At 43.7% G+C, this 23,250-nt stretch overlaps 1 protein-coding gene across 3 annotated transcripts in view; it reads left to right on the plus strand.

Moving 5' to 3' along the window:
* The window catches only part of FARS2 (phenylalanyl-tRNA synthetase 2, mitochondrial), a 670,425-nt gene that overhangs the window by 432,390 nt on the left and 214,785 nt on the right, over positions 1 to 23,250 (plus strand). The gene's annotated exons all lie outside the window — the stretch shown is intronic.

Here is a 23,250-nt window from a genome sequence, read left to right on the forward strand (position 1 = left end):
ACAGCCGATTGCTGTCAGAGGGAATGGCTCAAAAGCTGCAGGCATGCTGCCTTTGTTTACATCAGTGATTGCTGTGATTGGTCACAGCAATCACATGATACAAGGCCAATTTCATTGGCCCTGTACCCAGTTCTGTGATCTGCTGTGTCCGAGGAACACAGTGATCACAGAATGAGCCACTCAGAAGCGACTGATGCGGGAGAGCATATGAGTAGTTAAAGTGGAATTGAACTCAATGCTAATGTGTATGGTTTTTACAACAGAATAATAATAGTCTCTTCTGCCAAAAATGCTTCTACCTGTCTGACAGCAGTAATGCACATACAATTCCTCTGTGCTTTGATGTGACTCCCAAATGCATTCATGAAAGTGACATCATCACAGCTTGGCCAGTCATGCAGCCAAACAGAGCAAACCCGGAAAGAACAGGGTGGCGCAGTGGTGTAGTGGTTAGCACTTTCACCTAGCAGTAAGAAGGGTCGCAGGTTCAAATCCCAACCATGACACTACCTGCCTGGAGTTTGCATGTTCTTCCTGTGCCTGCATGGATTTCCTCCGGGCACCCTGGTTTCCTCCCACAATCCAAAGACATGCAGGTAGGCTAATTGGCTTCTGTCCAAAATTGGCCCTAGTATATGAATGGGGGCCTTGGATTGTGGGCTCCTTGAGGGTAGGGACCTATGTGAGTGTACAATGTACAGGGATAGGGACAATTGTAGACACTCACTCAGGTTGAACTGGATGGACTGGTGTCTTTATTCAACCTTGCTAACTATGAAACTACGAAACACTAGGAGAAAATGCACCTGAGATAAATGGGAGCACTGACAGCTCATCGCTGGAGGGCATAGCTTGACAGATAAGTCTGCCATAATGTGTGCTAGTATGTACCACACATTAGCACATAATGTGCTAATGTATGGTACATACTAGCACACTGTGGCATAAATTTCCTGGGGGCCCACTTATTTAAAAAAATATATATAGTGGAGTTTAATTCCACTTTAAATAATGGTACCCTCCATTATAACCCTCCAGAGCTTCACAGGTTGCCACTGGAGTCCTTTCCACTCAATACGCATAGGCAGTTTCATTCAGGTGGCAGTGTGTGTGTGTGTTAACATTACAGAACCCCTCCCATCTCTTCATCTCCATAACATAAGAGGAAGGCGTCTGTAATTTACAGAGGAGAACTGGGCAGAATTGATATTAGTGCTAAATGACAGCAGTCAACAGAATCAGAAGGCAGAAAGTTATCAGAACTGGATTTCGGGCAGGATTAAAAAGCTATTTTCTTGCACCTATACAGATATAACAAAACACTTTTAATGGCATACTTAACTTTTTTTTTCTTGGAAAGAAGGAGCAAACTTATGTTTTTGCAAACCTATCTATACATATTGTTCTTTGATTTGATGTGGGATGCTGTTATGTTTTTTCCTCTTTTTTTTTTTACTTTTTTTTTGATCAATACAATTCCTTTTAAAATAAATGAAAGTTACCTCTGTGGCTTTTTGCCTCTGAAAATAGTTTTTAATTAACTGCATCTAATGAGCTGTCAAAACCGTATAGTTCATTAGAAATAATGGTGTATTTTATGAACTAAGTACATTTGGGTGGATATTTTATCGTCATGTCTTCTTAAAGACCCAATTACTTTGAACATAATTCAAATCTCTGGATACAATTGAGCATGCATCCTAACAACTGGCATAGAACTGTTTATATTATGCACATATGTAGAACCTAATATTTTGAATGCCAATTAAATTAGTAGTGTCTAAAATAAGATCAAGTAAAATTACTTTGATAAAACAATAGCCTTCTTCATGCCTCATTAAATTCTAGTTATTTTTCCCTACAGTTTTCTTTATTATGTCATTTCTTTCTTTCAGATGTTTTTATTTTTTTCATTTTTTTTTTATTTTGGCACAGTAGTTAAAAATATCTTAACTAGAATAATACAACAGTTACATCTGTATGGGAATGGATTAATTAGATTTCTAGGCATAAATGCTGAACTACCACAGAATGTCAGCTCGTGGGTATCTTAATTGGAATATTCTACAGCAATACAATGCTGAAGTTACAATTTTTGACTGAAGTGGTTCCTCCTTAGGTTTGAAGCAATAATTCTTTGATTGCTGTGAGTGCCATGGCTTTATAAATGCTTATCAGTAGAGGAAAGTAATATAAGGGCCAATAAATTAAATGTTAAAAATGCATGTATATGTTTTTGTGTTCCACTTTGCTGATTTGCAGCTCAAAATGTAGGAAATCTTTTACAACCAGAGCATGCTTCTATAGAAAATGCCAATGCATTTTGCCTTTGCAGATGTGCATGTCTCTTGAGGTGTCACACTTGTCAGTTTCATATTATTCAGTATTAAGCTCAAATTAAGTTTTTGTATACTTGTTATACATTCAGACCACATAGCGGGTAAAGAATCTGACTTTTTTTTTATTATTATGCAACTATAAGACAACTTGTCAGTTTCATATTATTCAGTCTTAAGCTCAAATTAAGTTTTTGTATACTTTTTTTTTAATTATTATGTGTTCTTGAATAAAATAGGAAATGTCCCTACTTACACAGAGCATGATGGTCTGGGTCTCCAGCTGTCTGACGCATTCCCTATAATAGTATTCCAATCAACAGTGCTTAGGCAGCCTGCATAACAGGTATAAAAAGCAAGATTGGAATTAGACTTTTGTAATTTTTATACAGTGGCGAAAATAATTATTTGATCACCTGCAGATTTTGTACGTTTACCCAGTTACAAAGAAATGAAGGGTCTATAATTGTTATCATAGGTGTATTTTCAATGATAGAGTCAGAATATCAACCAAAAATTTAGAAAAAAACACGATACAAATGTTATAAATTTAGTTCCAGTTTAGTGAGTAAATTAAGTATTTGATCCCCTTCCAGCCAACAATAATTCTGACTCCCACACACTGGCTACAGTATGTGCTCATGTGGTACACAGATTAGTCCTGTCAATTTAAGAAGGTGCTCATAACAACAGCCTGTTATGTGTTTAATAGACACCTGTCCACAGAATCTCTTTCATCCGTTCAAACCTCACCATCATGGGCAAGACCAAAGAGCTGTCAAAGGACATCAGGGACAAGATTGTAGAACTGGACAAGGCTGGAATGGGCTACAAGACCATCAGCAAGAAGCTTGGTGAGAAGGAGACAACTGTTGGAGCGATTATTTGCAAATGGAAGAAATACAAAATAACCATCAATCACCCTCAGTCTCAAGCTCCATGCAAGATTTCATCTCATGGGGTAAGGATGATCATGAGAAAAGTGAGGGATCAGCCCAGAACTACAAGGGAGGAGCTTGTGAATGATCTCAAGACAAATGGGATCACAGTCACCTAACCAACCATTGGTAATGCAATACACCACCATAGATTGAAATCCTACAACACCTGCAAGGTCCCCCTCCCCAAGAAGGCACATGTACAGGTCTGTCTACAATTTGCCAATGAACATCTAAATGATTCAGAGAAGGATTGGGGGAATGCTGTGGCTAGGTGAGACCAAAATTGAGCTCTTTGGCATTAAATCGACTCGCTGTGTTTGGAGGGAGAAAAATGCTGACTATGACTCTAAGGCCCCTTTCACACATGTGGACAGTATGTACAGGTCTGTCTACAATTTGCCAATGAACATCTAAATGATTCAGAGAAGGATTGGGGGAATGCTGTGGCTAGGTGAGACCAAAATTGAGCTCTTTGGCATTAAATCGACTCGCTGTGTTTGGAGGGAGAAAAATGCTGACTATGACTCTAAGGCCCCTTTCACACATGTGGACAGTATGTCCGTATTTCATCCATCCGTTTGCGGATGAAATACGGACATACATGCATCCCTATGGGATAGCGGGTGTCTGCGGATGCACATCCACAGACACCCGCTATTGTCTGCCTCCGCTATGGTCTGATTCTGCAGACGGAGGAAAATCCTATTTTTCTATCAATCTGCAGAGCGGATCGGATGAACACGGACAGACGGTCCGTGCTCATCCGATCTCCATAGAGGAGAGTGGAGAGCTGACAGGGCAGTCACTGCACAGTGTGCGGAGACCGCCCTGTCCACCGCCGGCTCAGCTGGGACAACGGAGCGATCCCCGCTGAGCGGATCATCACGGGGCGGATCATTACTGATCCGTCCCGTGTGAAAGGGGCCTAAGAATACCGTCCCTACAGTCAAGCACAGAGATGGAAACATTATGTTTTGGAGGTGTTTCTTTGCTAAAGTTACAGGCTGACTTTGCCACATTGAGGGCCCAATGAACAGGGGCCATGTATTGTAAACTCTTGGATGAGAACCCTTTTCCCTCAGCCAGAACACTGAAGATGGGTCATGCATGGGTATTCCAGCATGACAATGACCCAAAACATACCAGCAAGGCAACAAAGGAGTAGCTCGAGAACAAGAACATTAAGGTCTTGGAGTGGCCTAGCCAGTGTCCAGACCTTAATCCTATAAAGAATGTATGGGAGCTGAAACTTTGAGTTGTTAAGCGACAGCCAAGAAACTTTAAGGGTTTAGAGAAGTTCTGTAAAGAGCAGTGCACCAAAATTCCTCCTGAGATGTGTGCAAACCTGGTAACCACCTACAAGGATTGTCTTACCTTGCCAACAAGGGTTTCTCCACCAAGTACTCAATACAATACAATCAATACAATACAATCAAATACTTATTTTACTCACGGAACTGCAATTCAACTAATAACTTCTGTATCGTGTTTTTTTTTTCTGGATTTTTGGTTGATATTCTGTCTCTATCATTTAAAATACATCTATGATAAAAAGTATAGACCCTTCATTTTTTTGTAAGTGGTCAAACTTACAAAATCTGCAGGGAATCAAATAATTACTTTCTCCGCTGCAACTGTGCAGGCCAATTAATGTTAAAAAAAAAAAGAATAAATATATACACAGGCGGTCCCCGGGTTACAAACATCCGACTTACAAATTGACTCCTACTTACAAACGGAGGGAGACAACAGGAAGTGAAAGGAAATATACCCCTAGGAAAGGAAATTTGCTCCTATTAGACCCCTTTCACACTGGGTCGTTTTGCAGGTGCTATTGCGCTGTAAATAGCGCCTGCAAACTGACCTGAAACAACCACTTCTGTGTCTCCAGTGTGAAAGCCCCGAGGGCTTTCACATTGGAGCGGTGTGCTGGCAGGATGGTAAAAAAAAAAAGTCCTGCTAGCAGCATCTTTGGATCGGTGAAGGAGCAGTGTGTACACTGCTCCTTCACCGATTCTGCCCATTGAAATCAATGGGGCAGCGCGGCTATACGCTATATGCTGCAGCAGTGCTTTGCGGTGGTTTTAACCCTTTCTCAGCTGCTAGCAGGGGGGTTAAACCGCCCGCTGGGGGCCGAATACCGCTGCTAAAACGACGGTAAAGTGGCGCTAAAAATAGCACGGTTTTACTGCAGACGCCACTCCCGCCCCAGTGTGAAAGGGGCCTAAGAGTTATCATGGGGAAAAAGGTGTCTCCATTGGAGCTTTAGCACCAATTCTTGTTTCCACAACAACCCACATTTTTCAAAATACAATTGTCATAAGGACAGACGTTGATGTGAAAACTTCTGAACAGGGGCACAGACAGCAAAATAAACATTACAGCTGTATTATCCCTTCCCTATGTTATCCAAAAAACATATTTTTTTTTTTAAATATTACCTGTTCTAAATTAAAACAAATTCAACTAAGAACAAACCTACAGACCCTATCTTGTTTGTAACCCGGGGACAGCTAGGCGCCCACAATGACGATGCCAGCGCCGCAGAGAGGAGGGGGAGATGAGCGGGGCTTCATTCCCCCGCATCACTGGACCCTGGGACAGGTAAGTATCCGATTATTAAAAGTCAGCAGCTGCAGTATCTGTAGCTGCTAACTTTTTATTTTTATTTTTTTATTTTGATGGAACTCCATTTTAAGTATGTGCAGATGGGGAGAATGGCAGCTAAAGCAACTCTGTTGCTATCCTAATGTTACTGATCTGTAGTCAACCTGTAAAAAAAACAAAAACAGGCTAATTGCTTATTTGCCCAGCAGGGGGCAAGGGGAATTTTCACTTGATTCAGGAGCTCTAGCCACTGCTTCTATTTGACCCTTTAGGGTGTTCCACGCATGCCTCCTGTCACATGCTTTGGTTCCTCTTGTTTACTCCTATATCACTAGTATGTTATGTAGTGGTCAGTAAGGGAAACCACAGCATATGTGAGAGACAATACTGTCTGACTCACTCGGAAGTATTGAATAGCAGCAGCTCTCGAAGCTCGTTAACTGGGCTGAGCTTTCCCCTTATTGCCTGCAAGACAGATAAGAATTCAGTCTGTTTTTAAAGGGTATTGGCCATTGAGTAAATTTAGAAAAGCAACAAGGTCACTTTAAGTAAACCTGTTGTTTTGCCCTGATACTCATCCATTTTTGATAGGCGCTGCCTTCAACTGTAACATCTTTTTTTTTTTTGGCAATAAACATAATCATATATTTTAAGGCATGTCTGGGCCTTATGTATCAACATATTTTTGTTAATTTAGCTATTTTACAAGGTTGAATTTCTTGTGAAGTTATCTGTCTTGGTAGAGAAGTTCTGTTCAGCAGACTTCAGAATGAGTTCCTGAATCGTGAATTCTATATACCGGTTTGTGTCTTTAGGTTAAGCTCCTGTGTGTTCTCTTTGGTCTTTTCATTGAGTTCTGCATCTTCTTTTATCACTCCACACATTTCATGTCATTTACAGCAATTTAACAGACAAGTGCCAGCACATTTTGCTGAAAAGATTCTTTCCTTTACTCTTTACTATGAAAAACCCAATTAATGAAAGAAAACTTTCAGCGATGACACATCCTTGCCTTCAGTATTCTTGTGCCTCCCTGTTCGCTTTACAAAAAATGTCATGAAGTACAAATGGTATTTCTTTATCTTTTGAAAAGTTTTTGAGCTTTTGCTGGTATTATCTAAGAATCACCAGGATACCCAAGATACTTATTAAAAGCTCAAGAACAACAAAACTAAGATTTATTTACCAGTCAAATGTTTATATTGTAATGTATATTTTTCAGTGTAGACTTGTATATCTTAAAGCTCATTTGATTTCATGCAATATAACTGCTATCTGTAAAATGTAATGAGTGGGTTCTGTTATGGAAACCTTGGCGGTATGATAAAATGCCTACTGCTAAAGGTTTCCTCTGTACTCACATATTCCTGTAGTACATGCACACTCATATGCTTCAGCTTGTTATGTTTGTGGCAGATAGGCACAGCTAGCATGATTCCTAGCTCAGTACTGTGCCTTTTAAGCTTGAGGGTGTCTACCTTTGCTATACTATACCACATAGTCAGCACAGGTTTTTGTACTATCCTATCAAAATCAAAGTAGGTTGGCAGGTTTCTAAAGTATCTGGGAAGGTGAAAGGGAAGTTACATAGTTAGTAAGGTTGAATAAAGACACCAGTCCATCCAGTTCAACCTGAGTGTCTACAATTGTCCCTATCCCTGTACATTGCACACTCACATTGGTCCCTACCCTCAAGGAGCCCACAATCCAAGGTCCCCATTCATATACTAGGGCCAATTTTGGACAGAAGCCAATTAACCTACCTGCATGTCTTTGGAGTGTGGGAGGAAACTGGAGTACCTGGAGGAAACCCACACAGGCACAGGGAGAACATGCAAACTCCAGGCAGGTAGTGTTGTGGTTGGAATTCGAACCCGCGACCCTTTTTACTGCTAGGTGAGAGTGCTACCCACTACACCACTGTGCTGCCCATGAAAGTTAAGTTAAAGGGTCAGTGCTGTCATGCTTATAAGCTTTGTGGACTCAAGGAGAGCGCATTTCTCTAGCGCAGATAAGCAATACAGCAGCTCTGCACTCATTCTTATGATCAATGTGCTCATCTGTCCTAGCTTATATGCTGGATGGTGCCAATCACTCAAAATGCTATTTTTATAGATAGGCCTTGCAAAAGCTGTAGTTGTAACTTGTGCAACTACTGCACTATCATTTTTAACCTATTTGGGGCCCCTTGGTTGCACTGCAAAAAGATTAACTAAAATGTTAAGGTCACCTTTAAAAATGATTACTCTGAATTACTGATCTGTACAAGTATACAAATCAGGGCTTCTGACTTTTCAAATCCACATACAGGTTCTTGGTCAATTCACAAAGTATTGAAACCAGAGACTTTTTCATGGGTAGAGAGTGAGACCAGGAGGCCCTGGTGTGTTTTACATGTAGTTAAGTGAAAGAACCCCATAGCAGGAAAGAGTCCCTACAGTATGCTATTAGGAACTTTGCCCTTAATTCAGAAGAGCCTTCTGGGGATAAGCAGGACACAATTTACACATTTTTTAAGAGACTAACTGAGAATCTGACACTGTAAGTGCATGAGCTCTAGCAATTCTGAAAATGGTTTGCTCTATTGAAACTTGCCTTAAGCCACCATGTTGGAAATGCTTCTTTGTGAAGAAAAGAGTGTTTGCTATCAAGCTATGTTAAAGTTGATAAATATGAACCGAACTGCACATTTTGTGTCTGAAATGGGCTGGAAGATGCTTGACACTATTGTGGGGCTCTGGTTTGAAACAGGGTAGGTGGTTTGCCAATAGGTGTCCACTGCTGTATTGTTGTGTATGTGGGTTCCCCTTTTCTTTAAATGTATACGTAAACCATGTACCCTGCTGTCTCAAGAGCCTCTGTGTTGCAGTGGGGCCCAGGATACAGATACCTGGAGCTACCAGTGTGAAGAGAGGCTTCTTCAAGTAAATATTTTCCTGACAACACTGAAGCTATGTAGACGTGATCCCAGAGTTATGTGCCTTGGATTGCCTGATAAGGAAGATAGCCATCCAGCAAGAACTAGCTTAACAAGCTGGAAAGGGCAGGAACATTTTGGTATAGTCATATTCCAGCCACTGGGGGGAGCTACCCTAACTGCTTGCTCTGCATAAAAAAAATGGACCTGTCTCATTATTTCTTTGGAGCTCATTAGGTGGCTTGATTTGGTTGTTTCAATGGCAGTAATGGTAATGTTGGCCATAATATTAACTTCCAGCGCTGGTGTCAATAATTGCAATAATACTCTCCAGTATATGTCACTGACCACTATAATAACCTCCAGCATTGGTGTCAGTGACCGCAATAATAAACCGCAGCATTTGAGTCATTGACTGCAATTATATCTCCCAGCATTGGTGTCGGTGGATGCAATATTAACCCTAGCATTGTTGTCAGTGGCAATGTTATGAACTCCCCTCCCTCCTTGACTGGTGGTCAGTGGCAGTGCTCTTAACCCACACTTTGTATTATTGCTGGTCACTGCTGTTAATCCCTCAGCCCCCACCCCCCATGCATTCCTTCTCAATACAGGTAATCCCCTAGATTGGTGGTCAGTGGCAGTGCTGTTAAGCCCCTGCCTACATTGGTGGTCAGTGGCGGTGCTGTTAATGCCCCCTTCCAACTTTGTATTTGTGGTAAGTGGCAGTGCTGTTTTCTCCCTTTACATTGCTAGTCAGTGGAAGTGCTGTTACTGTTTCTGCGTCCCCTTCATTGGTGGACAGTGGCAGTGCTGTCAACGACCTACTTCCCTCTCTGTATTGATGATCAGTGGCAAATAGTGTCAGCCCCCCTGCATTGGTAGTCAGTGGCTGTGTTGTTAACCCTCTTGCTCCCTCCCCTAGCATTGGTAGTAAATGCTTATCTTATGACACGTTCCTGCACCGATCTCCCTCTCCCTTCCTTCAGACAGAACTTTATATGTTCTGTTGGGCAGAGATCACCCACCTGACAGTACTTCAGTTGTCTGTGCCATGTTATGGTATACAGAGAGTGCCCTACCACCCCACTGGCAAAACCTAGCCCAGGACACAGCAGGCCTTATGTTGGGCACCAGTACCTTGACTTTTGTTTATATTTCTAGCAAATGATCCCACTTAAAATATAAAACATTATCGTTTTTTTTATTTTCTCTTGAAATAAACTTTTGGTCAGGGCACATTAAAACAATACATAAAGCAAAACCAAAGCTAAATTAAAAAAGTGAGCCAGCAGTATCTTTATTGAAAAAGAGACAAGCTATTTCTTTCTGCAATAAAACAAACTTACTTGCCTGTTCTTAATCTTCTTTTCAATATTCTCTGCACACCTCAGTATTGGAATTAATTAATTTGTGTGTGTATGGCCGAAGACCCAAGACCCGTAAAATGCCGGGGAGAAAATGTTAGCACTAGCGACGGATTTTGCGGACGCTTTGTTGAAATGGTGATAGGTATTTGTGGAGTTGGTTCCGATTTAAGCCAGAGCCATATTTAGATATTACGACCTAGGCATGCCTTAATGATGATAGCCATTTTCATAGGCTCCACCCCCTGCATTGTAAATTTTGCAGTAAAGTCTAACAGCCACTCTATTGGAAACAGCTGTCTGCTTTATATGCAGAGCTATATTTTATCTGTACAGATCATCAGATTAGTGGAGCTAATCCACTAGAGCCATACTAGAGCTTCTATGAGTTAAAAAAATTATCTACAAATGGAGGGTGGGGAAGTGATTGAAAGGTCCCTTCCTCCATTTATAGAAGCTGTAGTATGCCTTCTATGAATGGAGGATGTTGTTAGAGCCCATGAAAGCTTCTCAGTTCCATTAACCCCCATCGCACCAGCAGATTATGGTGGGGGGGTCACTGAGAGAGGAACATTACTACTGAACGAGAAGCACAAGGACCACATCAGACTTAAGGTAAGCAATTTTTAAACTTAGGCTTTACTTACCTCTAGCACAAAAACTAGATTGCTGTTGCAGTAATCAACAATTCTGTAAAATAATGCTTGCTTATGCTACCCTGTTCTCTATACTTAAGCTGGATAAAAAATATCCAATATTTTCTTCAGATTTTTTTCCTTTAGACTTACCAAACCCATATAATATGAGGCCAAACCTTAAGAGTTTCAATTTGTATGCAATCAGGCAGGCCCTTGCACTACATGGTTTTGGTAAATCTAAAGGAAATCAGACAAAAAAAGTTGTAGTGTGTATGGGGTCTCAGATTCTATCATCTTGTTCTTAAAATCCTTTTTTAAATGCCACCTTCCTGAATTCATAATACCTCTGATATATTTGAAGGTTCCTGTCATTTCCCTAAGAAAGACAAGGACAAGACCACTTTTTTGAATGAAAATGTGTTAAAAGTAAACGTCTGGGCTGTGTAAAGTCTAAATAAATATTCATATATTCACCCTATCACACAAACCTGTGTCCTTATTTCACCTTTTTCATGTAAGGTTTTGCTACCAAACAGCATGAAAACCCAATTAGGGGAATAAAATCAATCGGAGAAGCTTAAAATGGGAACATTATGCTTTCAGCATGATTCTATTTGTTTACCATAAACGAATTATGATGGGTCTTTGTGTATACAACACTGTGAAAAGAAAGAGAGAGATGAAATATGCAAACTAAAACACATTGGAGGAGATTTACTAAAACTGGTGCATTCAAAATCTGGTGCAGCTGTGCATAGTAGCCAATCAGCTTCTAACTTCAGCATGTTCAATTAGGCTTAGGCAAAAAAAAACGGAATGTGCTTGCTTTCTATGTAGAGCTGCACCAGATTATTCATGCTCCAGTTTTAGTAAATAACCCCCATTGTGCCTAAAACTGACAAAACTTCAAGTGCTACTCTAGTCAAACCTTTTTCCCATATCGTCTTTCAGGACAGCCACCTATGAGAGACCTTGGCCCCTCCCTTCTTAGGAAACAAAGCCCAGCCTACATTTAAAAGGTTTGCTTCGCCGCCACCTCCTCAGTTTTGGTGTTTCCTCTGGCAGGAGACACTGCGAGGAGCCGTGGCTAAAGACAGCAAGGGAGGCTGAAGCCTGTATGTCCGGGAAGGAGACCGAGGTCTCTGGGGACTAGTGGTGCTATGTCTCGGAGAGAGGTTACCTGGCAGCCACACTGTTTTTCTTTTGCCACCCCAGCTCCGAAATTTGTGTCCTAGGATGCTCCGGGGGCCAATTTTCAGGTTCCTAGTGGAGACTCAGGAGGAGGAAGCGCTGCTCCCCTCTCACATTCTGGTGCAAGCTGGGATAGAGCTCACAGCGGGGCCGTGTGGCGGGTGACATCAGATCCAGTGGGGGTGTGCACCTCTCCTTGATCCGTGGCTTCCAGGTCCAGCTGCAGATGCTGAAGGTTGGCCGGGCTTTGGCTGATGAGGACTCGGAAAGGTCGCACAGGGGGCTGGAGATTCCAGAAGCAAGATTATCCTTTCACGGTGGGAGCGTGTGAGAGGCAGGAGCCATCCTGGCGCGGCCGACATCAGCCATTATAAGTTGCGTCCCTTTCTTGTCTGTCACCTGCGGCTCCACAGGTGGGGTTCCCTCTTGGTGGTCGGAGGGGAGGAGGCACATGGGACCCGGGGGCTGGTGGTTCTATGTGCTCTCCTGTGGGTGGTCCCTATGGGTCTGGCTGGTGGGGAAGGTCCCAGGGCTCAGACTGCTTCACAGAAACAGATGGCGGGTGATAAATCGCACAGCCCCAGACTGTGCCTCACCAGGGCTAGTATGGTACCATACCCTTTACTGCCAGTCACCCCCTCTGGGGGGAAAGGAGGACCGGAGGTTTCCATGGTTAATTACATGTAAAGGCACTGCGGTGATGTCAGCCCCATAAACATGGTAACATAGGCGCCATGGCTGGTATGTGTAGAGGAAGCTGCACCGCGCGAGGGGCAGAGCTATTGTGCTCCAATCTGGTCCACAGGAAGCATCCAGTGGGGTCACTTCCGGGGTGTATGACATCATCAGCGGGTGCTGGAGAGGTTACAGTCTCCATACGGCACAAACAGGGATCCAGACTTGCTGGAGGAGAAGTTGGCTCAGTGTTACATGCTCTGGGGGTGTGTTGGCTCCATGGGTTCATGCCATTATTTCACCAGTCTTAATCCTGAAGGAATAGGATGAACATGCTTTACTACAAAGGGAGCAGTTGGCTTGGTGGTAAGTCCTCTGGCTGCTGTGAGTTCAAGCCATTCCTTAGGGCTCTGACTGGTCTGCTGGGGACCTGAGAAGCTATGTGTGTCCTAGGTACTGCACAGAACCTGCACCTCCTGCTGGAACAGGGCAGTGGGAAATATTTCAGGACCACTGATGTTCAAAAAGTGAAGACCCAGCAGAGGCTGCGAACCACCAAAGGTGTGGGATGGACACCTGCACAGGCAGCGGAAGCAGGACCCAGCAACAGCACCTCACAGGTAAACCTCAAGCATTTGCTCTTCTATGCACATACTTTGAGAGTTTTTTCGTCTTATAACCAGTAGGGACTCCTGCATGAGGTGTATGGAGGGTGTGTGGCTGAAATTACACTGTGTGGTAAAATACGAGGGGGCTGAGAGGAGGCAGTCATAGCTTACAAATGTGTAGCCATGGGAGTCTTCCTGGAGACATAGGATCTTATATCAACTCCTTCTGACATTTGACAATTCACTTTATGCAGTGGCAGCAGGTAACTCATCAGCTCTGGAGAATTCATTGGGGCTAAGAGTCAGTTCCCTGAGCAGTCTCCTGGTCACTCTGGTGAGGCTATTCAAGGGAGAAAGCCTGGGTGGCTGACAATTCTTCCTGGCAGCACTGGGGTGGTTGGTTCAGATCCCAAACATTCCAGTACATGTGTCAAGTTGGGGGTTCTCCCTGTGTTTGTGTGAGGTATTTACATGCCCCAAACACATGCTGGCATTTGATATATATACCTGGCACATTGGCTGGGTGGTGTGCTCTCATGACCAGAAGGGTCAGCGTACACAGAGTCTGCACTATAGGCACTGCAGTGAAAACTTTGCCTGTGTAGGATAAGCAAACCAGCTCACCTAAAATCTTCAGGCAAGGGTCTTCAGGTTCTCCTGGTCGACCAACAAACCATGAAGAAAAAGAGCTCACATTAAAGTAGTTGCACCTAAACTGTGCCTTAAACACTGAGGTCATGGGTTGCCAGCCAGATGCTGCCTGATGGCCACATCACCTGTATGCACAGAATATAGGAAACTAAACAGGGGATCTCTGGTGACCAGGGCCCGATATCAGAGGTTGGCTCCCTGGATGGCATCACAGAGGGTTAAAGGCCTTCAGGTGACCAGATCCTTGTAAGATAGACAGTTTTATAAAACACTTGTTAAGAAGTGGGAGAAGGCCTGGATGGTGAATTCAGTAGGCCTCCTCATTACACAATTTTTCTGGAGGAGGTGGCTGCAGGAGGACCAAAAAAACGCTCTTGATCCATGACCAAGGACAGAGCAGTGGGAAAGGGTGTTCCTATCCATTAGGTCTGATGGAAGCTGGAGAAGACTAGGGTCCAGCTTTTCTGAAGGCTTCGGTTCGGTACCCTCTGCTCCTACCAGACGCAGTTTTTTCCAAAGAGATCCAGACTTACCGGCCTAGTCTTGGGAGATGGAGGGGTATTGTTGGATTCCATGCTCAAAAGATTGAACTCTCTCTTCTGAAAGGGACCTGTGATTCTTTTCATCGTAGGAAAATTAACTACTCTGGCATTTATACTGGTGTTGCGCTTCTCAGAATATCTGACACAATTGCAGAACACATTGATGCTCGGTCAGTAAGAGGACAGGCAGCCCTCCAAGTGGGGGGTGATGAACAGCATGTCCAAGACTGTGCACTATCCCTCCCAAAGGGGACCTGCTCTTTGTCCTGGGCCAGAGGCAATTCTTGAATCGCATAGCAAACAGGAAAGCCCTTCCTGTGAAATACAAGGGTGACACAGGTAGGAATGCTGGCCTATGGCCACAACACCCTGAATGCACCCGATCTCGTCTGATCATGGAAGTTAAGACTAAAATCAGTGGAGACATCCTTTTGCATTTGCGAGCACTTCCATCTGGACCGTCTATAGGGCAGTTAACCCTGGGCTCTCGAGTTCTCTCCGAGAACTCTGGTTTCCTCCCCTAAAACTTCCTCTTTGGGCCTGAAATGGTATAAGGTTGGCACTCTTGGGTAGATGCTGTTGCTCAGTGCTGATGTTTCCCCAGGTGCTGTGTCATCTCGCCCACCCACAGTCTTACTGGTGGGCAGAGAACACTACGGTCATTCTCATTGGATCAAATGCTTAAAGGACCACAGTTCTCTATCCTGAAGACTCAGGGAACCTGGTGGTCTGGCTACTAAGAGGGATCTTTCAAGATTATATTTTATGCTCCACCTATCTGAGATTTGGAGGCGTTAGAGCAGCTGGACCAGTTTTAGTCTGCAGTCTCCCAAGTAGGACCACATTTTACTTATTGCAGGCCCTTGTGGGACTTTCCTTTGAACTTTGGTTCATGTGTCAAAAATGGGTTTCCTTCCTTGTTCTTTGGCAGAGACTAAAGTAAGGGTTAAAATCTCTAGCAGTACCTGGGCAAGATGGCATTAGCTAACAATCGGACAAGCCCATATGTATGGAGATTTCAGAGAAGCTGATGCTACTTTGCGCCCGATCTTTGCAGCAGCAACGTGATTCAGCTCTCCCACCTTATACCTGACACTAGAGGCTGATCTTGTTGTCAGCAAAGGGATCATGCTCTTTGGAAACAGAGTCCTGTAAGCCGTAGTCCCACCCGCAGGATAAGTGCTCGCTTATCCTCTCATAGAAGGCTGTCCTGAAAGACGATATGGGAAAAATTAGAGTTACTGGTAATGTCTTTTCCAGGAGTCTTTCAGGACAGCACCGTGTACCCACCCTGGTTGGTTTACTTTTGGTTTCTTGACTCAGGAACCATTGAAAAGTAATTTATGGTGTATGCTGTGTTATTATGTCTCCCCAGCTGGCCGGAGTTGCACTTGAAGAACTGAGGAGCCAGCGGGGAAGCATGCCTTATAAATCTAGGCTGGGCGGTGTTTTGTAAGAAGGGAGGAGCCAAGGTCTCTCATAGGTGGCTGTCCTGAAAGACTCCTGGAAAAGATGTTACTAGTAAGTAACTATTTTTTTTTAAATAGAGCGTGAGTCAGATCCTCTGTTATGTTTTTATTTCTGCCTGTGTCCTAGTTAGGGAGAATTCCCCTGTTTAGTGACAGGTGGTCACCAGAACTAGAAGTATAAGCAGATCCATCATTCAAAGTCATAGATGGCAATAGCAAACCTTTTAAACCTGATAAGTCAGCCACTCTGATGTGCTGTAATACACTGATAAGTCATCACAATTCTAATGTTTTCTAGTGTTAGTATGTTGCCTGCCAATGCATGCAGAAGAGCTTGAGTGACTCCCAGTGCTACCTCTCCCTATTCCAGTCTGAGTACTGCTGTTCAGGGAATGGCAAAAGCTGATAAGCAAACTGAACAGTTTCAAGGGCTGACCCTCTCCATCTACACTGAAAAAATTACACTTTGCTACAATGAATGAATGATTTGTATAGAGCTGAAAATGCAAACTGAATTGCCTCAAAGCACTTGGGCCATCCTGTGTTGTCCCGCTTCTTAGAAGAAGTGGGTCTAGAGTTTTTTTTTCTGAAGGTCCGATGGTTTTCTTCCATGCAGATGTTTGTGGGTAGAGCGTTCCATAGCTGTGGTCCTTGGACTGGGAATCTTCGTTCTCCCTTTGATTTGTAGCGGGACTTAGGGATGAGGAGGTGGTTTTGGTTAGTTGATCGGATGCTGCGATTGGGTGTGTAGTGTTTTATTTTCTCACATAGGTATTGAGGAGCTTTTCCTTGTGTGCATTTATGGGTGAGGCAGAGGGTCTTGAATGTGATCTTTAGGGATGGGGAGATGGATTCCCAGGTTTTTTTTCTCGTGACTAGTCTTATTGCTGTGTTTTGGATGACTTGTAGGTGTGCAATCTGGTATTTAGGTAGTCCTATGTAGAGAGAATTTGCATAGTCGAGTCGCTAATTGATGATTGTTCCAACTACTACTGCTTTCTCCTTTTCTGGAATGAAGGGGATGAGTCTAGTAGCAGGCTGAGAAGATGTTGGGATCCGCTGACTATTGATCCTATTTGTGCAGCCATAGACATCTCTGAGTCAAAGATGACTCTGAGACTTTTGGCTTTGGTGCTTGGGGGGGGTGGTCTGTCCAAGGATGGGGGGTGGTGTCCATGGGGCCTTGGTTTTTGTATTTCGGTTTGCGTTGAGAAGCAGAAGCTCTGTTTTTGATCCATTAAGTTTGAGGGAGCTTGTGGTCATCCAGTCATCTATCCATGTGAGGCATTTTTCTAGTTTCTGATATTGGTCTTTTTGTCCGGTGATGCGGAAGTAGAGTTGAGTGTCGTCAACGTATGAATGGAAGCATAGATCCGATTTGCTGATCATTTTGAGTTGTGGACGGATGTAGATGTTGAAGAGCACCGATGACAAGGGTGATCCTTGAGGCACTCCATAAGAAACTGCCCGAGTTTCAGAGGTGAAGGCTCCTAGTTTCACTGTCTGTGAACGATTTCCTAAGAAGGAAGCATGGTAGATCTGAATCTGTAACTCCTGTTACTTCTTTGAGGCGGATGAGAAGAGTATTGTGGTCCACTGTGTTGAACGCTGCACTGAGGTCCAGCAGTACCAGGAGACATTTTTCTCCGTTATCAGCTGCTTCAATGGCGTTGTCCCATATTTTTAGAAGTGCCATTTCTGTGCCTTGGCCTGGGCGGAAGCCTGATTGTAGTTTGTGTGTGTCCATGTGGAGCTGTAGCTGTTGTACTACCGCATTCTCCATAATCTTGGAGATGGTGTTCAGGCTTGTTACCAGTCTGCGGTAATTAGGATCTTTGGGGTCGAGGTTGGGTTTTCTTAGGAGGGGTTTGACTATGCCTTGCTTGAGGGCGATCGGAACAATCCCTTCTTTGAACGATTGATTTACTAGATGTGTTATAGTAGGAGCCAAGATGTTGAAACATTCTTTCAGGAGTTTTGTGAGAACGATGTAATTGGGTGATGTGCTGTCTCAGAGGCTCCTGATGATGTTTTGGTAGTGTTAGTGGTAGAGCTGCAACTAACGATTAATTTGTCTGTCGACTAATCTATCGATGATTTTTTCAAATAGTCAACGACTATCCGATTTTTTTTTTTAAATGAATCTAGTGTTTTTTATTTTGATTAGGTAATTAATCCTTTGGATAACCTTACAAAAAATAAGTACATAAGGGAGAGGGTGTGTGGGGACAGTGTCAGTGTGTTTTTTTTTTTATTATTATTTAAAAAAAATTAAAAATTCTATTTATTGCAATTTTTTTATCAGCCCTGTTGGGGGGGGGGGGGCTATGCTGAGATATCAGGGGTCTTAACAGACCTCTGACATCTCCCATTTGAGGCAGGGAAAGGGACTGGAGACAGATTTGGCTGGGTACGGTAGAGTATGGGCAGGCAGGGTACAGCAGAGTATGGTCTGGAAGGGTACGGCAGAGTATGGTCTGGCAGGGTACGGCAGAGTATCGGCTGGCAGAGTATGGGCTGACAGGGTACGGCAGAGTATGGGCTGGCAGGGTACGGCAGAGTATGGGCTGGCAGGGTACGGCAGAGTATTGGCAGGCAGGGTATTGCTGGGTACTTCAGGGTATGAAGGGATGGCTGCTTCCATCCAATCTCCCCTCCACTGTACAGATTAGTACAGAGAGGGGAGAGAGGAACCGTCGGAGCGATCACAGTGTAAACAGCCTGGGTGTAGAAAGATGGCCGCTGCTTCGGAGCTAGGCCAAAGCCACGGCCTTTCCTAAGGCCGAGACCGCGGAGCGCTCCGCGGATCGTGGCATGTGCCGATCCGAGTGAGGTGACCAGTTGGGATCGCGGATCGGTAACGATCTGTTGCACCCCTAGGGACAGCGGAACAGAGGGTGAGAAGAGAGGGGGATGGTGGCATGGAGGGGGAGAGGAGAGGGGGTCGGAGGGGGAGAGGAGAGGGGGACGGTAGCACGGAGGAGAGCAGGAGATAATGAGAGATACTGACGCATCGACACCCTGCATGCACGTCGACTTATTTTTGTAGTCGACGTAATCGATTACGTCAACTCGTCGTGACCCAGTCTTTGAAGGGAGGGGGATCATGCTCTGCTTCAGTATGTCATAGTACATGTTGGCATTCATGGTTTACTCAGTGAACTGTAGCTCCCCAGTGCCGGTAGCACTCATGCAGCCCCAGACCATGAATCTCCCACCACCATGCTTGACTGTTGGCAAGACACACTTGTCTTTGTACTCCTCACCTAGTTGCTGCGACACACGCTTGACATCATCTGAACCAAATTAGTTTATCTTGGTCTCATCAGACTACTGGACATGGTTCCAGTAATCCATGTCCTTAGTCTGCTTGTCTTCAGCAAACTGTTTGTTGGCTTTCTTGTGCATCATCTTTAGAAGAGGCTTCCTTCTGGGATGACAGCCATGCAGACCAATTTGATGCAGTCTGCAGCGTATGTTCTGAGCACTGACAGGCTGACCCCCTACCCCTTCAACCTCTGCAGCAATGCTGGCAGCATTCATACGTCTATTTTCCAAAGACAACCTCTGGATATGACGCTGAGCACGTGCACTCAACTTCTTTGGTCGACCATGGCAAAGCCTGTTCTGAGTGGTTTGCCCTGTCCTTTTAACTACTTCAATACCCGGCCATAGTAAAATGACTTCCTTGTCTTTTAGGGGGGATATCTGAATGATGCCTGCAGCTAGAGGCATCATTCAGTTATCATTATTTGCAGCCGGTGATTCTGTGCACGATAAGAATGATCATAGCAGCAGTTCCGCCGCTTGATTGTTCTTATAGGCGATGGGAGGGGACCCCCCCTACCACCGTCATCCGGTGCTTTTCTGAGCTCCTCCGTGTCAGTCATCTCTATGACCGTCGGAGGTCCGGGCACGATGTTATGACTTCACGCCCGGGTACCCGGAAATAAACGAAGCCACGATCGTGTGAGGTTGTTGATTTTTTTTCCCCTGATCTCATGCTTTCCAGCCTGGAGGAGAGATGTGGGATCTTATTGACCCCACATCTCTCCATGAAGAGGACCTGTCACATAGATTCCTATTACAAGGGATGTTTACATTCCTTGTAATAGGAATAAAAGTGATCCAAAAAAAATGTAAAAGAAAGTGTAAAAATAAAAAAAAATTAAGTAAAAAAACAAAACAAATTAAAACGCCCCTGTCCCTGGTAACTCATGCTCAGAAGCGAACGCATGCGTAAGTCCCTCCCACCAAACCAGCACTAGACCTCCTCTGTACCTCTAAACTGATAACCTTTAAAGAAATTTAAAGCGTAGCCTATGGAGATTTTTAAGTAATGAAGTTTGGCACCATTCAATGATTGTGTGCAATTTTAAAGTGTGACATGTTTGTTATCTGTTTACTCGGCTTTAACATCATCTTTCACATTATACAAAAAAATTGGGCTAACTTTACTGTTTTGTTATTTTTCTTTTTCTTTTCTTACATCAGGGGACACAGAGCCATAGTAGTTACTATGTGGGTTATATGGACCACTGATAGGTGATGGACACTGGCACGCCCCTAAGGCAAGACATGTACTCCCTATATAACCCCTCCCACTACTGGGAGTCCTCAGTTTTTTCGCCAGTGTCTAAGGTGTTGGTCACGAGTAAAGATGTGCTGAGCTCCACTGGAAGCTTCCTTGCTGGGGCTAGCCATGCTGATTGGATCCATTCTGATGTCCTTTTCATGGGCTAAATGAATGGTACCCGGGCCTCGTGTCCGAATAAACAAGGTTTTGCTTGCGAACGCTTCTCTTTTAGAGAGCTGGACCTTGGGATCCCGTACTTTTTGATAGTAAGGCCATAAAGTTTTTCCTGGCAGGGTGCTGTTGCAGGTCCAGGATTGTGGGTAACCTGAGGTTTACCTGTTCCTGAAGGTTTCCTAAAAGTTCTCGGAGCCCACCATCAAGGGTGAAGATTGGGTCTTTATCTCAGATAACCCTGCTGCGAGGAAAAGGTAAGGGAGATTTTCTCAGGAATTTCTCCTTCTATGTATAATGTTGTCATGCCTATGTGTCACCACTGGGGGCTGTATTGAGCACTCACCGACCTGACACTGGAAAGAACACAGAAGCCTTCATATCTCCTCTCCTGCGGCCACAACAGATCCTCTGGTAAGAAGGGGGGGTCTGATTCTCCTCCTGTACCCCCAATATTGTTTTTTTCCCCTTCAGGGGATAGGATGCTAAAGTAGTTTCCTTTTTGAAAAAGAAAAAAAAGGGACAGACTGCGGCCGCTCAGTGGAGGATTTACCCCCCGCTATGTCTGCAGGTTCCACAGGATGCTGCTCATGCGGGAAAGCACTTTCCTTTGAAAGAAAAGGGGGGGCATCAAACGCCAGCCACACATGCAGGAAGAGATTTAAGAGCTGTGTGTGTATAGCTGCTGCTGGCTGTGGAGGGACAGAGCAGGAGGTTGGCTGGATCAGGTTTGGTGACACAGGTATTTCCCTTTGACACATTGTACTAACAGGCTAGGATTAATAGCAGCTATTGTGCTGGACTATAGCCTAGCAGTGTACATTCTTTTGCTGGTAGTGCCTCTGCTTTGTGCTTCAGGCTATGAGTGGCAAAGGCACTTTGAAATTCATGAAACCGTTTTTTTTTTTCCAAAATTATTGTGCAAATATCATGTAAGATAAAAAGTTGCAATGACCGCCATTTTATTCCCTAGGGTGTCTGCTAAAAAAAAGCATATATATAATGTTTGGGGGTTCTGAGTAATTTTCTAGCAAAAAAATGATGATTTTTACACGAAGGAGAGAAGTGCCAGAATAGGCCCGGAATTGAAGTGGTTAAACCACTGTATGGACTTGACCACCGTTCTGCAGTTCAGTTTAATGGTCTTTTTAATCTTCTTATAGCCTAGGCCATCTTTATGTAGGGCAATTTTTTTTCCAGATCCTCAGAGAGTTCTTTGCCATGATATTGAACTTCCAGTGACCAGTATGAGAGAGTTAGAGTGATAACACCAAATGTAACACACCCACTCCCCATTAACACCTGAGACCCTGTAATACTAACAAGCCGCATGACACCAGGGAGGGAAAATGGCTAATTGGACCCAATTTGGACATTTTTACTTAGGGGTGTACTCACTTTTGTTCCCAGCGGTTTAGGCATTAATGGCTGTGTGTTGAGTTATTTTGAGGGGACAGCACATTTACACTGTTATACAAGCTGTACACTCACTACTTTACATTGTAGCAAAGTAGCAAAGTGCCATTTCAGTGCTGTCGCATGAAAAGGTATAATAAAATATTTACAAAAATGTGAGGGGTGTACTCACTTTTTTGATATTCTGTATGTGGCATAAACATTTTCCTATTTTTAATAAAAGTTTTATGAAGGCGTTACATGATGCATGTGCACTTTCTGGACAGACAGAAATAGAGATCATTTGGCAGGCAAAACAGTTCATATTTATGTCTTTCATCTGTGTAACTAGCTGTTTGCCTTGAGTTCAGCTTCAAAGCTGAAGTTTAATCTGCTTGTATTTTGCCTTCATTGATTCCCCTCTTCATCAATATGAGATGTGAATGTTTTGAGTGGCAGATTATCTTACAGGTTAAAGAAGAACTCCAGGAATGTTTTCCTAAAAATGTGCTGTTACAACTGCATAATTCCCATGAGATGTATGCTCCCTCCTGGATAGCTGCTGTTTTTGTATTATTTGACATTTCAATAATGACAGATTGTGCAGCTCTGGCTATACATCCAGCACTGTGACAAGAAGGGTTGCGGCTCTCCTACACACAAGCCACACTGTCATTTGCCCTCCCCCTCTCTCCTGGTCCAGTCAGAGAACATTTTATATTTTTTGAATGGTTAACAGAATACAAGTGTTCTGTGAATGGACAAGGGAAGAGGAGGAGCAGACAAGTAACAATATGACTTGTGTATAGGAGAGCCACAGCTCTCATTGTTGCAGCGCCATACGTATAGCTACACTATCTAACATTGGTGAAACTCCAAATGATACAAAAAATTAAGCAATCCTGGAGGTGGTATACACCTCAAGCACTTAACTAGTTGTAACACAGCACATTTTTAAGAAAAACAGTTCTTTTTTAATTTACTCTGGTTCAGGATTTCCAACTCATCATCATCAACACATGAACAGTGTCCTAAAACATGTTCATGAAACCACAACTTAAAGTGGTTGTAACCCTTAAAAAAAAAGACATGCTCCTGTCCCTTTAAGGCATGAGATATAGCACAGTGCTTTTGCCATGTTTGCCGTGTGTGCCAATTGTCCCTTT

This window comes from Lithobates pipiens, unplaced genomic scaffold, assembly GCF_037356315.1.
Source record: "Lithobates pipiens isolate NorthernLeopardFrog02 unplaced genomic scaffold, aLitPip1_a1.2 Scaffold_19, whole genome shotgun sequence".
Classification (NCBI taxonomy): domain Eukaryota; kingdom Metazoa; phylum Chordata; class Amphibia; order Anura; family Ranidae; genus Lithobates; species Lithobates pipiens.